The sequence below is a fragment of the Apodemus sylvaticus genome, chromosome 1, assembly GCF_947179515.1.
Source record: "Apodemus sylvaticus chromosome 1, mApoSyl1.1, whole genome shotgun sequence".
NCBI lineage: Eukaryota > Metazoa > Chordata > Mammalia > Rodentia > Muridae > Apodemus > Apodemus sylvaticus.
In genome coordinates, this window is record NC_067472.1 from 24,628,437 (window position 1) to 24,643,267 (window position 14,831).

The following is a 14,831-nucleotide window of genomic DNA, read 5'->3' on the forward strand; positions in this document are numbered from 1 at the left end:
CAGCCTGAACCACCAGCCCAGGGGTGGCACCACCCAAAGGGAGATGGCCCCTCCCACATCAATCATTAAGAAAATACCCCATACGCATGCCCACAGCCCAACCTGGTGGCTCATTATCTCAAGTCCCCCCTTCCCCAGTAGCTCTAACTGGTGTTAGGTTGACATAAAAGTAGTCAGCACATCAAGCCGTGACAGCCATCCCTAGATTCAACTCCCAGGACCACAGACGGGGAAAGCCTTTCAGCTAAGAGACTGATTTTAAAACCTTTCTATTTATTCTTCAACAATGTCACATATATATATATGCATGTGTATGTAATTTTTATAGAATGTGTTTTTATCATATCCACCCCACTTCGCCTAAAACATCCCAGACAAACCAACACACCCACTCCTTCCTTCATCTCCTCTTCTCCTCCTCCTCCTCTCCTCATTCCTAGTTTTCATCTTTGCCTTTTATAATTCAGTGTGAGTCCAATTAGTGCTGACAGAATGCACAGGTGGGGCCATCCACTTGAGCAGATGAAACCTAGGTTGCAGCTGCTGTTTTGGACAAAATCTCAATTGTTTGATTTTTCCAATGAAGACTTGGGAGCCAGATGCTGGTGTGAAAGCCTGCTAGCTCAGAGAGGCAGAGAAAGCACCCAGCTGACCTTCCTCCTCAGCTGGTGTCCCACCGGGGAACCCCCCCCCACTCCCCTACTCAGACAACCTTCTTCAAACTGACCGCCCCGCCCTTCTACTTCCTGTGCATCTATCTGCCCTCCAGACTCCCTCTTACCCTCTATGTTTTTTTCTTAATAATCCTGTGCTCACTTCCTGTTAATTTGATGGTTGCTCCATCTCTTCACCTGTGGTGGACTTTATTTAACCATGTTTACAATAAATATTCAAGCAGAAAGCATTTGGATTAAAGGTGTGTGCTAAGGCTGAGCCACACCATAACTAAAAACAGGTTTTTCTGGTAAATAACACAGTGTGATCAAATATCCTGCAACACACATCCACAAAGAAAATCTCTTTCCTGAAAGATGTTAACTGCCAATATTTCCTCAGCTAGGGGTATGGCCTCGTGAGGAGCTCACCCATGATATTGTGCAGATAACCACAGCTGCTTTGAATTCAGTGAGTGCAATGGTCATATTGTATCTAAAAGAGTATACGTCACAGCACTCTTATCTATCCTCTGACTCTTTCATCCTTTTGTCTGCTCTTCCAGAATGTTCTCTGAGCCCTGTGACAAGGCTTAATACAGATGTACTATTTAGGACCAAGCACGTACAATCACTTTATCAGCATGTTGACCACTGACAAGTCTGTATTAACTGCTACTTGTAAAATAGCAGTTATTTAAAACTATTAAACTAAAATAGGGGCTGGTGAGATGGCCCAGCGATTAAGAACACTGACTGATCTCCCGAAGGTCCTGAGTTCAAATCCCAGCAACCACATGGTGGCTCACAACCGTCCGTAATGAGATCTGACCACTCTTCTGGTGTGTCTGAAGACAGCTACGGTGTTCTTACATATAATAAATAAATAAATCTTTTTAAAAAAAACTAAAACAAAGTTTTAGGTAAAATAAAGGTAAAGTAAATAAAGGTAAAAGTAAAATAAAACTATTCTGACCAAGATTGAGAGCACATTAATCTGTGGATATAGACACAAATATTTAGAAGGCAGTTTCACAACATGTCCATCACACTGCCTCCTGCCTCTCCTTTGGGGGTACACGGGCACCACTGGCAAGATGCCAGGAAGAAGCAGGGCCAAAGCCGGGTGGTGGTGGTGCACACCTGTAATCCCAGCACTCTGGGAGGCAGAGGCAGGCGGATTTCTGAGTTCGAGGCCAGCCTGGGCTACAGAGTGAGTTCCAGGACAGCTAGGGCTACACAGAGAAACCCTGTCTCAAAAAAAAAAAAAAAAAAAAAAAAAGAAGCAGGGCCAAGTCCTAAACAGGAAGTCCACAGTGGTCCCCACCAGCAGCACACAGCAAGGAGAGGGAGTCAGGAATGGGGGGATCTGCAGTTTATCTTTCTCCCCTTGGGGCATCTGCCCACTAGGCAGAGAAGGGAGATAAAACCCAGGACCAGGATAAGCAGAATATGGTCTGATTGGGAGCCAGGGCTGAGTGTACCAGAGGGGCTGGAGGGAAGCAAGCCTTCCTCGGGAGTCTTAGGCACAGCTCTTTAATTGAAGACCTTCCTTAATAAGGCCCAGCTCCCTGAGATGGTCCTTACTTTTTTATACTGGTTTATTTGATGGTGAATATACATACATACATACATTCAAACATACATACAAACATACATACGTACATACATATCTTTTGTGGGGAAGGAATATCCAGGAAGGGAAACACTCATTGGCTGAGGGTGCCTCTTTAGCATGGAGAACTCAGGTGTAACTTTACTGACTGCCCACGGGGTCCTCTCAGTGGGGTGCCATGGTCACATGTTCCAGAGCAAGCACATGGACATGGAGGGAGCAGCTCCACTTCTGCCAGTCTCAGATCTCTGAGCTTCCTGGGCTCTGAGCTCACTCAGCCTTGCCTGTTCTTTTTCTTTTTCTTTTCCTTTTTTAAGATTTATTTATTTATGAGTACACTGTAGCTGTCCTCAGACACACCAGAAGAGGGCGTCAGATCCCATTACAGATGGTTGTGAGCCACCATGTGGTTGCTGGGAATTGAACCCAGGACCTCTGGAAGAGCACTCAGTGCTCTTAACCACTGAGCCACCCCTCCAGCCCCATGGCTTGCCTGCTGTTATGTCTGTCTGGTAATACAGTCCCATGTGCTTTACACAAGACCATTTAGCAAAACAACATTAGTAGCTTTATCCCCTCGGGTCTATGGCCTTCCCAGACTAGATTTTGACAGTGTTTACAGTAGAGGGCATGAATACCCTCTGGTGAAACAGGCTTCAAAGATGGTCAGAAGGTGGTTGGTGACTCAGTTGTGCCACTACTGAGGCAGTAGGCCCCATTTTGCCTGCTATGTAGGTATTGCAGCATTCAGGGTCTGGCATACAGTAGGACCTTTATTGTCACGTTTTACCAGAGGCATGCATGGTACCCTCCAGCACTATGAAAGCTATTTAGGAGAGAGAAAGTGTCTCAGTCAGTTCCATACTGATTTCTCCAAGTCTCATAGACAAAGCATGTAGTGTATTCAGCAATGGCGTCTTAACATATAGTTATGGTGAACAACCAAGAGAAATGGCAGTAGACTGTGTTGTTTTGGAGACCTCTGGGGATGCGTTGAACTGAGAATCTTTCTTTTCTTTCTTTGTTTGTTTGTTTCTTTGTTTGTTTGTTTCTTTGTTTGTTTTCTTTCTTTCTTTCTTTCTTTCTCTCTTTGTTTCTTTCTTTGTTTCTTTGTTTCCTTCCTTCCTTCCTTTCCTTTCTTCTTTCTTTCTTTCTTTCTTTCTTTCTTTCTTTCTTTCTTTCTTTCTTTCTTTCTTTCTTTCTTTCTTTCTTTCTTTCTTTTCAAATTTACGTCTGAGTCGCCTCTTGTAAGAGGAGGCTGGAAATTAAAAAAAGGCATAATTAGTCAAATACCTCTCCGTTAGGCCCTCTCGTTCAGAGACACCAGCCCCAGATAGCTATGACCTTGGGGACACCAAGGTGGCACTAGGCGTGGCTGGGAAAGGCTAGGTGCCAGAGACTCCCTGCCCAGCCCTTCTGTACCAGGAAGCCAAACAGGAGGTGGGCAGCATATGTCACCACCTTAGAAAGTCCCTAAGGAACTTCCAGAGCTTGGTGACCCAGAGATTGGCACCGAGGTCAGACGGGTACTGGATTTCGGGTGTGAGCATGCGCTGGCAGAGCTGCTCGTGTTGCGGCCGGATGCTCTTCTTGAGGTTGTAACCCGATGGACTTGACGCCCAGGGGCTGCCGGGGCTGTATGACTGAGTCCTGGATGGCCTCAGCACCAACCGCTTGGCCAATATCTATGCAGCTTGGCTACCTCGAGCGCCATGTGCTCACACCCGAAGGCCTCCACTTTTCGCCAGAAGCTGGCATTGAAGTGACAGTAGAGGCGCACGTCCAGCAGCCGTATGGTTCGCCTGAGAGTTATTACCTTCCAGAATTGGAAATATACCATTCCAAGCCTTCCTGGATTTAAAATCTTCAACTGACAAATCTGCTGTTATTCTGGAGGGCTCACCGTTATTATGTGACTTAAGGTTTATGGCTTGCTGCTTAACAAAAACAAAACAAAACAAAACAAAAACACCCGCATCAGTTTAAAGTCAAGCATATGCCCTGGTGGAACAACTCAGTGGCTAAAAGCCTTTCTGCACAAGAGACAGTTCAGTCTCCGGACCTCAAAATGAGAGGAGAGGATGGACTTCCCAGATCTTTGATACACAGAGTGTGCCAGGGCAAGACCACGCCAAATCACACCACCCCATCATACCCCACCACCCCACTACCACCACACCACCACCACACCACCACCACACCACCACCACACCACTACCACACCACGCCACACCACCACACCACCACCACACCACCACACCCACAACCACACCACCACCTCCATCCACCACTCCTCCACTACCACCACTGAGAGACCTCAATTCAATGTTTTTAGACCCCTAAACAACTAGCCCAGCACAGAGTAACTTGTTTTTCTGCTTTCAGCTTGAGAAAGATAGCCCACCCAGTTCTAGTTCCAAGGTTTAACTATACAATGCCCCAAGGACGTTTGCTCCAGATAATCACTAACCTTTCTTAAGGCATAAACTATTGCCTGACTTCCTCATTCTGTACTTCCCCATTCAGTGCCAGATTTGTCCTCCACCCCTTGCCTTGTGATTTTTTTCCCCTTTAAATACCTCTGACTTCAATTGTAAGGGGTACCCAGTCCTCTATCCCTGCGTGGTGTATGGCTGTGGACCTCAGAGCTCTGGAATAAAAAAATCCTCTTGCTATTGCATTGAGACCGTTTCTTGCAAGTGATATGGGAGTCGCCTTCCGAGGCATGGGGCACCCTCGATTTTCGGGGTCTTATACCATCACACCACACTACACCACCCCTACACTACCACACCATCACCATCACCACTACCACCATACCACCACCAACAACAGCAATAACAAAATAAGACTTAAAAAGCAATAGAATCAGAGGTATTCGGTAGACGCTAAAGTCTTGAGAAATGAATAAATAAAACACAGAGATGTAAGGCACTCAAAGCACCACTATTCTGCATGTCTTAAATCATCTTGTAGGAGCTGGAAAGATGGCTCAGTGGTTAAGAGCATTTACTGCTCCTACAGAAGCAAACTTAGGTTTGGTTTCCAGCATCCACATCGGATGGTTCACAACTGTCTGTAACTTCATCTCTAGGGGATCTGACACCTCTGGCCTCTGTCTGACACCTCTGGCCTCTGTGTCCACCCACATTTGCTTGTACATACCCTACACTCTGACATTCAAAAAAAAATGACAACAAGCCTTAACATTTTTTAAACCACGTGTGCTAAATGTTGAAACAACGAAGTGTTCAGAAGTCAACTGAAGACACACATTCCTTGAGCTGGTCTGTAGATGACTCTTCTCAGCGAAAAACAGTTGAAACTGTCCCTCTTCTGTCCCAGAGACCTGTGTACTCTTTGTTCTTGAGTTGCTTATAATGGTAGAGTTTTGACAAAAATGAACATAGGCTTCAGAATATCCATTTAGGCTGCAGTGGTAACTATGACTTTCATCACGGCAGGGCAGGACACTAGGAGTCTCATAATGAGCACACGCTCTCCTGTTACAGCTCGAATCTGAACCTCCCACAGGTTCGTATGTTTGAACCCTTGATTCCCAGCTGGTGGCACTATTTTTGGAGGCTTTGGAGCCTTTGAGACAGGTAGCCCAGCTGGTAGATGTCGGCCACTGGGGCCAGCCTTTGAGGTCTTGAGCAGGTAGGTCCCTTCCTCTGGTCCATTTCCCTGCTTCCTGGCCCTGCTTCCAGTCTTTTCTTTGCTTCCCAGTTCAAAGCTTGGAGGAGCTGGGATCACTGCCACTGCCTCCTCCAGTCCCCCACTTCTCCTCCAGTTCTTTAGCTGCCATAGCATGCGCTCTAGACCACGAAGGACTGGATGCCCTCAAACAGTGGACCAAAACAAGTCTTCCCTCTTGAATTGGTTTGGTGAGGTACTTTTGAGAAAAGCCTGTCTCAAAATAACAAAACAAAAATAAATATAAATCCCATAAAATTGAAACACTCCCCCCCCATCCCCCACCCCCTCATCCCCATAATAGTTTGGCCTGGGGTTTAAATACCAGTGCTCAGGACACAGAGACGATGTGGTCTCTGTGAGGACCTGGTCTACATAAGCCAGAGCTACATAGTGAGATCCCTTAAGAAGAATAAATGGGGGCTGGAGAGATGGCTCAGTGGTTAAGAGCATCTTACCCTTGCTCTTTCAGAGGACTTGGGTTTGAAAGGATAAAAAATAATACAGTCTAACTCCAGCCTTCTAAGGAGCCCCAAACACTTCATATTCCAGAGCTCACTCTTTGTGCTTTTTGTTAGAAACTAGGTAAAAGGTCACAGTCCAGAGCCTGCCTTTTAAGAACTAGACAAAAAGGCCTTGAATAGGTGACCCTGGCCCCACAAGGTTACTGGAAATGAGCTAAACTTATCTTGCTTCTGTAAACTGCTTACGCCATTACCTATCCAGGAGTTAGAGCAGCTATAGACTCCAAGAAAATAAGAAACTAATTGGTCTACTGAGTGCTGGCTCCGATAATTTAAACTGATTGGCCTAAAAACTATGGAGTGGTACAAATTGATTGGCTCGCATTTCGCAGGCTCTCCATGCTAAGGAATGATTGGTTGGTAATTCGTGGGCTTCATTGTGAACTTATAAAAGTTGTCGCAATTCTGCACTTGGGGTCCACAGTTCATCTAACCCTGTGCAGTGTATGGCTGTGGAACCCAGAATTCTGGAATAAAGAAATCCTCATGCTATTGCATCGAGACCGTTTTTTGAGAGTGATTTGGATTTTGCTTTCCGAGGTGTGGGGTGCTGGGGCGCCCTGGGTTTTTTTGGGTCTTACAGGTTCAATTCCCACTGTCCACATGGTATAGCTTATAACTGTAACTCCAGTTCCAGGGTATGTGACACACTCATACAGGCCCATGAAACACTGATACACATAAAATTAAAAAAAAAAAGGAAACATAAACTCAGGCTGGGTTTCCGAGGGTGGGAGAAGAATCCTGAATACCCCTGGGCATATAGAAGGTGCTTCTCAATCAAGACTTGTATCTGGCATCCTGACAGGCTATAAAGTGTACAGCCTAAAGTGTTTGCTGTATGTGCATGGTGTTTTGCATGTCTGTTTGTCCTGCACATTTGGTCCTAGGTTTCCATGGAGGTTTGAAGAGGGCACCGAGTCTTTTATAACTGGAGCTATGAACCACATATGGACGCTGGAAATCAAACCTGGGTCCTCCAGAACAGCCAGTTAGTACTTTGAATTGCTGAGCCATCTCTCCAGCCATGGTTATTCCTTTTTTTTTGGATTTGGTTTTTTCAAGATAGGGTTTCTCTGCATAGCCCTGGCTGTCCTGGAACTCACTCTGTAGACCAGGCTGGCCTCGAACTCAGAAATCTGCCTGCCTCTGCCTCCCAGAGTGCTGGAATTACAGGCGTGCGCCACCACCACCTAGCTAGCCCTGGTTATTCTTATTATGAGCAAACTGAGCATTTTTTATGTGTGTTTCAGCACCATGATTTTGTTTTGTTTTGCTTTCATAGATTGAGGCTCCAATGAGCTTTCTTAGTTTCCATGGACACAGTCATAGACATCTGCAGAAACACTGAACATATAGACAGCAGGCATATACACATAAAGATAATAATTTTAAGAGTATAGCTAGGCGGGCAGTGGTGGTGCATGCCTGTAATCCCAACACTTGGGAGGCAGAGGCAGGTGGATTTCTGAGTTCAAGGCCAGCCTGGTCTACAAAGTGAGGTCCAGGACAGCCAGGGCTGTACAGAGAAACCCTGTCATGAAAAAACCAAATCCAAAAAAAAAGTATAGCTAAAAGTGTAATATTTTTGAAGCGCTTTATTTGAGCCATTTGGAAAGGCCACATTGAGAGGATCCTAAGTTTGTACTTCTGAAAATCGGGACGTATACAAACTGGATGTAAAGTGGCCTGCTTTTTGCCAGTGACAGAGACAAATTTCCCATTCAGGCTAGGTTTTTGGTTTTTTTGGTAACAGTACTTTTGAATTTGGTAGAACTTTTGTATTTGACAACAGGCATAGGACCCTACAGAGGACCAAGTCCCTACGAAGGACCAGATATTAGTCTAGAGGTTTTGAGATGGTTTTTAAAAGCTGAAACAGGGCCTGGTTGCTATGGTTCTATCAATTCTTCTATAGCTGTAAGTCTACGTACATCCATGTCTCTCCCAGGAGATGGTGACTGGGTGAGCAGAGCCCAATCCCAACAGTATGCCACAAATCCTGACTGCCTATGGGCTCCCAGGCAGATCCCACTGGCCACATTTATTTCTGAATGGCCGGATGCCAAGGGTGATAAAATGGGTGACAGTGCTTCATTCACATTCTTAAAGGGAGCGTTCATCACCCAGGGTGTCCCAAGTGAGGTAGTGGACAGGAGGTTTGCTATCGTCAGCACTGCGGAGGAACCAGGGCAAAACTCATTAATAGGCATGCTGATTCACCATGTACCACAATTATGTGGTACAAAGCAGGTTTTTTAAAATTTTTTTATTTTTTATTTTTTGGATTTGTTTTTTCCGAGACAGGGTTTCTCCGTTTAGCCCTGGCTGTCCTGGAACTCACTCGGTAGACCAGGCTGGCTTGCCTCTGACTCCCAGAGTGCTGGGATTACAGGCGTGTGCCACCACCGCCCAGCTGGTACAAAGCAGTTTTATTTTTTAAATTTATTTCTGGGCTGAAGAGATGGCTCAGTGTTAAGAGCACTGACTGCTCTTCCAGAGGTCCTGAGTTCAATTCCCAGCAACTACATGGTAGCTCACAACCATCTGTAATGGGATCTGATTCACTTTTCTGGTGTGTCTGAAGACTGCTAAAGTGTACTCATATAAAAAATAATGTAAAAAATTATTTATTTCCATTTTACGTGCATTGGTGTTTTGCCTGCCTACATGCATGTCTGTGTGAAGGCGTCAGATCTTGGAGTTAATGACAGTTGCAAGCTGCCATGTGGGTGCTGGGATTTGGACCTGGGTCCTCTGGAAGAGCAGTCAGTACCCTCAACTGCTGATCTGTCTTTCTAGCCCCAAAGTTTTATATGGTTAAGAAACAAACAAAACTGTTGCGGGGTTGGAGAGATGGCTCAGTGGTTAAGAGGACAGACTGTTCTCCAGAGGTCCCGAGTTGTACTCCCAGCACCCACATGGAGGCTCACAACTGTGGCTAAGGCCAGTTCCATGGTATCTGATGCCCTTTCTGAGATTTTCAGGCACCAGGCAAGCATGCATTGCACATGCATACATTCATGCAGGCAAAGCATGCATAAAATAAAAAATAAGCCTGGCATGGTGGGCATGTCTTTAAATCCTGGTGCTCCAGGAGGTAAAGACAGACAGATTTCGGATTTAAAGATCAGTGAGCTTTAGGCTAGTCAAGGCTACATAGTGAGATCACATCTCAATACAAACAACAAACAAATGAACAAACAAACAAAATCGAAGGCCTTTTTCTCTGGAGCCAGGGATGGGGCTGGAGGTCGATGCAGGCTCTAAAGGGAGACCCTTTCTCTAATAAACTCCTACCAGTTTCCTACAGCTTCAGTCCTGTAGGTGTAGCTCCTGAGGGCACAGCACTCGTTTTTGGACCGGACATTCTTGGTCCCTAGCACACACCCTCCCCGCCCAAGAAAAAGGTGCTAAGGTTAATTGCAAGAAACCAGGACACTGTTGGTCTTCCTATGGGGTCACCCACAACCTCGACTTCTTCCAGCCTTTCCCTAATTCATCCACAGGGGTCCCCGACTTCAGTCCATTGGTTGGTTGTAAGTATCTGTGTCTGTCTCAATCAGCTGCTTGTAGAAGGCAGCCATGCTAGGCTCCGTCTGTAAGCACATCATAGCATCAGTAATAGAGTCAGGCCTTGGAGCCTCCCCTTGAGATGGATCCCAACTTGGGGCCATCACTGGATGTCCTTCACTGAGCCACCAACCAGGCAGCATACACTAGCTGGTCCGATGCCTTCAACACATACACAGCAGAGGACTGCCTGGTCTGGCCTCAGTGAGAGAAGATGCATCTAACCCTTGAGAGACCTGAGGCCCCAGGGAGTGGGGAGGCCTGGTGGGATTGGGGTGGGAACATCCTCTTGGAGCTGGGGAAGGGGGAATGGGATGAGAACTGCTGGAGGGCATAACAGGAGGGACATAACGACTGAATGACTGAACTGTAAAGATTAAAGATTAGCTGAGCGTGGTGGCGCACGTCTGTAATCCCAGCACTCTGGGAGGCAGAGGCAGGTGGATTTCTGAGTTCGAGGCCAGCCTGGTCTACACAGTGAACTCCAGGACAGCTAGGGCTACACAGAGAAACCCTGTCTCGAAAAAACCAACCAACCAACCAACCAAAAAAAAAAAAAAAAAAAAGATTAAAAAAAAAAAAGAATATAGTGTATGAAAAAGTCTATTAAAACAAAAACAAAAACAAACAAAAAACCCCAACCAGGACCCAAGAGGAAGTACAGGTGGCAAAGTGCTCACTGTGGGAGCTTGAGCAAGCTGAGGTCACACCTCCTGCATCCATGTGTGGCCAGAACCCCAGTGGGTCTAGGATTTTTCTGGCCAGCCAAGTCTAGCTGACCAATTAAGTAAGAGACCAAAACATTAATGTGGAGCAGTTGGGGAAGACACCTGATGTTGACCTCTGGTTTCCAGATGCATGGCCTCCCCGACCCAATGCAGACACACAGAACTGGCCAGCACTGAGGAATGTTTGATCATGAAAGGAATGCATCCTCCATTTTCACATGATGCTTATGTACCCCTTCCAGAATCAGAAATTCTAGTGCTAGAATTGAATAGTAAATTAAAAAAACTTACAAAGAAAAAAAAAAGCAGCTTTAAGAGCCTTGTGGTATCAGTAGATCAGGTAAGACGTTACCTGTTACTCGAAGCAGGCTTACCCACCAGTTTACTCTAGGGCAGGACCTGGGGCATGGTCAGCAAATACCTACTGCTTCGAATACAGTTATCTTAACCACAGATTCTTGAATGCTTCATAAGCTTGAATAGAAGGAGTCTAGCCCGTTGCTGGTCCGCAAGGCTTTGGTATGTATCAGATGCAAGCCTCCCCTCCCGAGCTCAAGAAGGCAGGCAGCTGGGAAGGAAGCAGTGGTTCATGGTAAGTTATGGACAAACTTCCACTCTGTATCTATTTGTACAGAGTCTCTTGAATATCAAACTTAGTTGTAAAAGGTCACTTGACCTAATCTTTACAATTCATGAGGAAACAGAGGGTCTAGGAGGGAACTCCTCTTATCAGCTAGAGCACGCACCCAAGGCCTGGACTGGTTCACCAACTAAGTCTGTATATCAGACATGGGCAATAAATCAACTTAGAACATAATTATTAAGATGCTTAGTGTGCCTTTGATTTACTCAGTTTGAAAACATTCTAATCTGCTTTAGAAACTTTAAAAAATTTTTAGATTTGTTTTCCCTGCCTGAATGTCATTGTACCACATGCATACCTGGTACCTGCAGAAGCCAGAAGGAATCAGACCTCCCTAAAACAGGAGTTACATGTATGTAGGTGCTAGGAATGCAACCCTGTCTCTCTGCAAGAACAAGTACTCTTAACTGCAGCCTTCTCTCCAGCCCCTACATCAGAAACGTTTTGTCAATCTGGTTTTGGCCGCATATGCCTATAATCACAGCCTTTCAGAGGTAGAGTAGGACATTAAGATTTAAGGTCAGCCTCAGCTCCATACCAAGTTTGGTGTCAACTGGGGCTACTCCCCCCCCCCCCCCATTATTCCATTCTTTTGAAAGATCCTAGTATCTTAGAGGATGCAGGTCTTATATACTAAGTTCCAGGGATTCTAAGTTCTAAGGATGGCAGGAAGGGATATATCATTAGAATATATTTTGAAATTAGTTAAAACTTACATAGTTTAAAGTTGGGCACAAACTGGCTATGCAGCCAAGGATGACCTCTTGTCTCTACTTCTGAATACTGGGATTATAGGCATCTAAGTTACCTACCCCACTTGGTTTTGAACTCCTAACTTCCTGCACCCTAGGCAAGCCAAGTTGTAGTTTAAAACTACAGGGCTGGTGAGCCGCCTTTTGCACATTTGATGTCCTAAGTTTAATTCCCAAGATCCACATGGTGGAAGGAAAGAATTCTTAAGAGCTGTCCTCTGATCTTCATACAAGCCACAGTACACACAGTAACATACACGTAAGATGAATAAAAAATTTTAAAAATTTAAAACGGGAGAGTGGTTTAGGGATTAAGAGTATGTACTGCTGGGGACTCCCAGAGACTGAACCACCAACCACAGCACACATGAGAGCTGGACCTAGCCTCCTTGTCCCGGATGCATGTAGGAGATGTGGTTTTGTTTTTTTTTTTTTTTTAATTTTTAAAATTTTTATATTTTTGGATTTGGTTTTTTCAAGACAGGGTTTCTCTGTGTAGCCCTGGCTGTCCTGGAACTCACTCTGTAGACCAGGCTGGCCTCGAACTCAGAAATCCGCCTGCCTCTGTCTCCCAGAGTGCTGGGATTACAGGCGTGCGCCACCACTGCCCTGCATGATTTGGTTTTCATGGGAGTTTCCTTACAACTGGAGTGGGGGCTGACCCTCTGTTGCCTACCTGTGGATCCTGTTTCCCCAACTTATATATATAACTTAACTTCAAAATAGTGAAATAGGTATAGAGAGTTAATTTTTAGGGTTGGTTCAACAGACACAATACACTTAGAGAGCATAAAAATTCTTTATTCAACCTAATTCAGCCAGTATTGGGTTTTCTATATTAAAAACAAGGAATTAGGAAAAAAAATACAGCAGAATTAGCAAGGCAGTGACTAATGAAGCCACTTAATTGTATATTCTTCAGTCGTTTGATAAGTAATGAACATTTTCAGCCACTTGGATGAACTTCTACAATAGAATTTTACTAATCACTGAATTTTATTGTTAAAAAAAGGTTTAAATGTGACATTTCTAAAAATAACAAAAAACAAATATGAAAATAAATTGGACACAGTATAGCCACACATCTCCAGCTCTGCACTGGCTCTGTTCTCTAGGGTCCTATCCTTTATTACTGTCCTGTCCTAGAACAGACTACCAATTTAGGAGCTACTTAGGCTTAAAGTACCTGCCCTTTCTCAACTAATCCTAGAAACTAAGTGTTACTGTGGCTGAGCAGCCACCTGGCCAAGGTTATACACTACAGTTATTAAAACTGTATTTAAGTCTTTTGTTGACTTGTGGTTGGGAGGCCACCTTCCAGGGAGGCCTGGCATGTGGTGTTTTCTTGGGCTAAGACTCTTTAGATTACAAATTATTCAAATGCAGGGCTAGTGTTCACTCTGGACTGCGGGCACTTGTGGTTCCCTCCCCATAGCTCTAGGAACCTCTGCGCCTCCTGCCCTTAAGAATAAGAATCATTTCCTTGGCCTTCATGCCAATCAACCCAAGCAGCTACTCCCCATTTTGGACATTTAAGTATTAGATAGGGAACTGAGTGCTTGTGTACTGTGTAAAAGCTGCTAAACTTAACAAGACTATGCAGGAAATTTTAAAATATATCTTTTCACACTGGCAATTATAGAAGCCAATATATTTCATAATTACAGCTGCATATCTAAATTATCTTTATATATAACCAGAGTTCATGTTTTCTCTTCAGAACAACAGCAGCGTTGGAAGGTTAACTCAAGTCAAATTTTCCCTTATACCCTAGATAATTACAACTCTAGATATTCAAAACAGTCATTCCAAGATACCATAAAACTCAAAACTGAGATAACCAACCTAGAGAAAGATACCAGTCTTTACTAAAATATTTATCTAACACAGCTCAATCTATATTTGTTACACTTCTAAAAGAAGTATCCATTTCTCAGTAGGGGGAACAATATACATCATATACTGTGAGCAGCATTATTTTTTGAACTTTAAAATTTTTCATTTTAATCAATGAAAATAAGTGAAAAGAACATTCAGATTGCTGAACATTATAACGGTCACTAATTAAACATGACCTAAATAACTGCTTTTGAACAATGAATATAAAACTAGTTAAACAATGACTATTAAGGAGATCACCCCGTTAATGTGACAATTAAAATCTAAGAGGAGGGCTGGTGATATAGTTTAATTGGTAGTGTATACGTAGCATGAGTAAGGCCCTGGGTTCAATCCACAGCATCAAGTTAAAAAAGGAGGTGTTGTGGTGCTCAACTCTATTTGGGAGGACCAAGCATCAGGAGTTCAAGGTCATCTTCAGATATACGGGAAGTTTGAGGTTAGCTATGCTAGAGACCCTGATTAAAAAACAAAACGCCCTAAAAGCATTAGTATTGGCTAACCTATAAACAGATAAAATGGTAATCACCTTGATCAATACTCCATAATCACCTCACTGATATGCAAAGCACCATCAAGAGCTCACTTTGGTTTAATCACTGCTTAATCTAGTAGATTAGACTGCAGATTCTCAGAGCAAGTCTGTTTCGTTCACTACTCCATCCCACAGCACCCTGCATAGTGGATAGGTAAATGGTAGCTAATTAATACATATCTGAATAATTAAATAAGCAAACTCAATAATTTT

The 14,831-nt window shown here is 44.3% G+C and overlaps 1 long non-coding RNA gene across 1 annotated transcript; it reads right to left on the reverse strand.

Annotated features, from left to right (window-relative positions):
- Positions 1-3,487: 3,487 nt before the first annotated feature.
- Positions 3,488-12,596, reverse strand: LOC127687880 (uncharacterized). The gene is made up of 3 exons (XR_007978515.1): positions 11,142-12,596; positions 5,543-6,177; positions 3,488-4,202 (listed from the first exon to the last, which is right to left on the reverse strand). It is a non-coding gene; the product is annotated as an uncharacterized LOC127687880 (long non-coding RNA).
- Between the last annotated feature and the right edge of the window lie 2,235 nt (positions 12,597-14,831).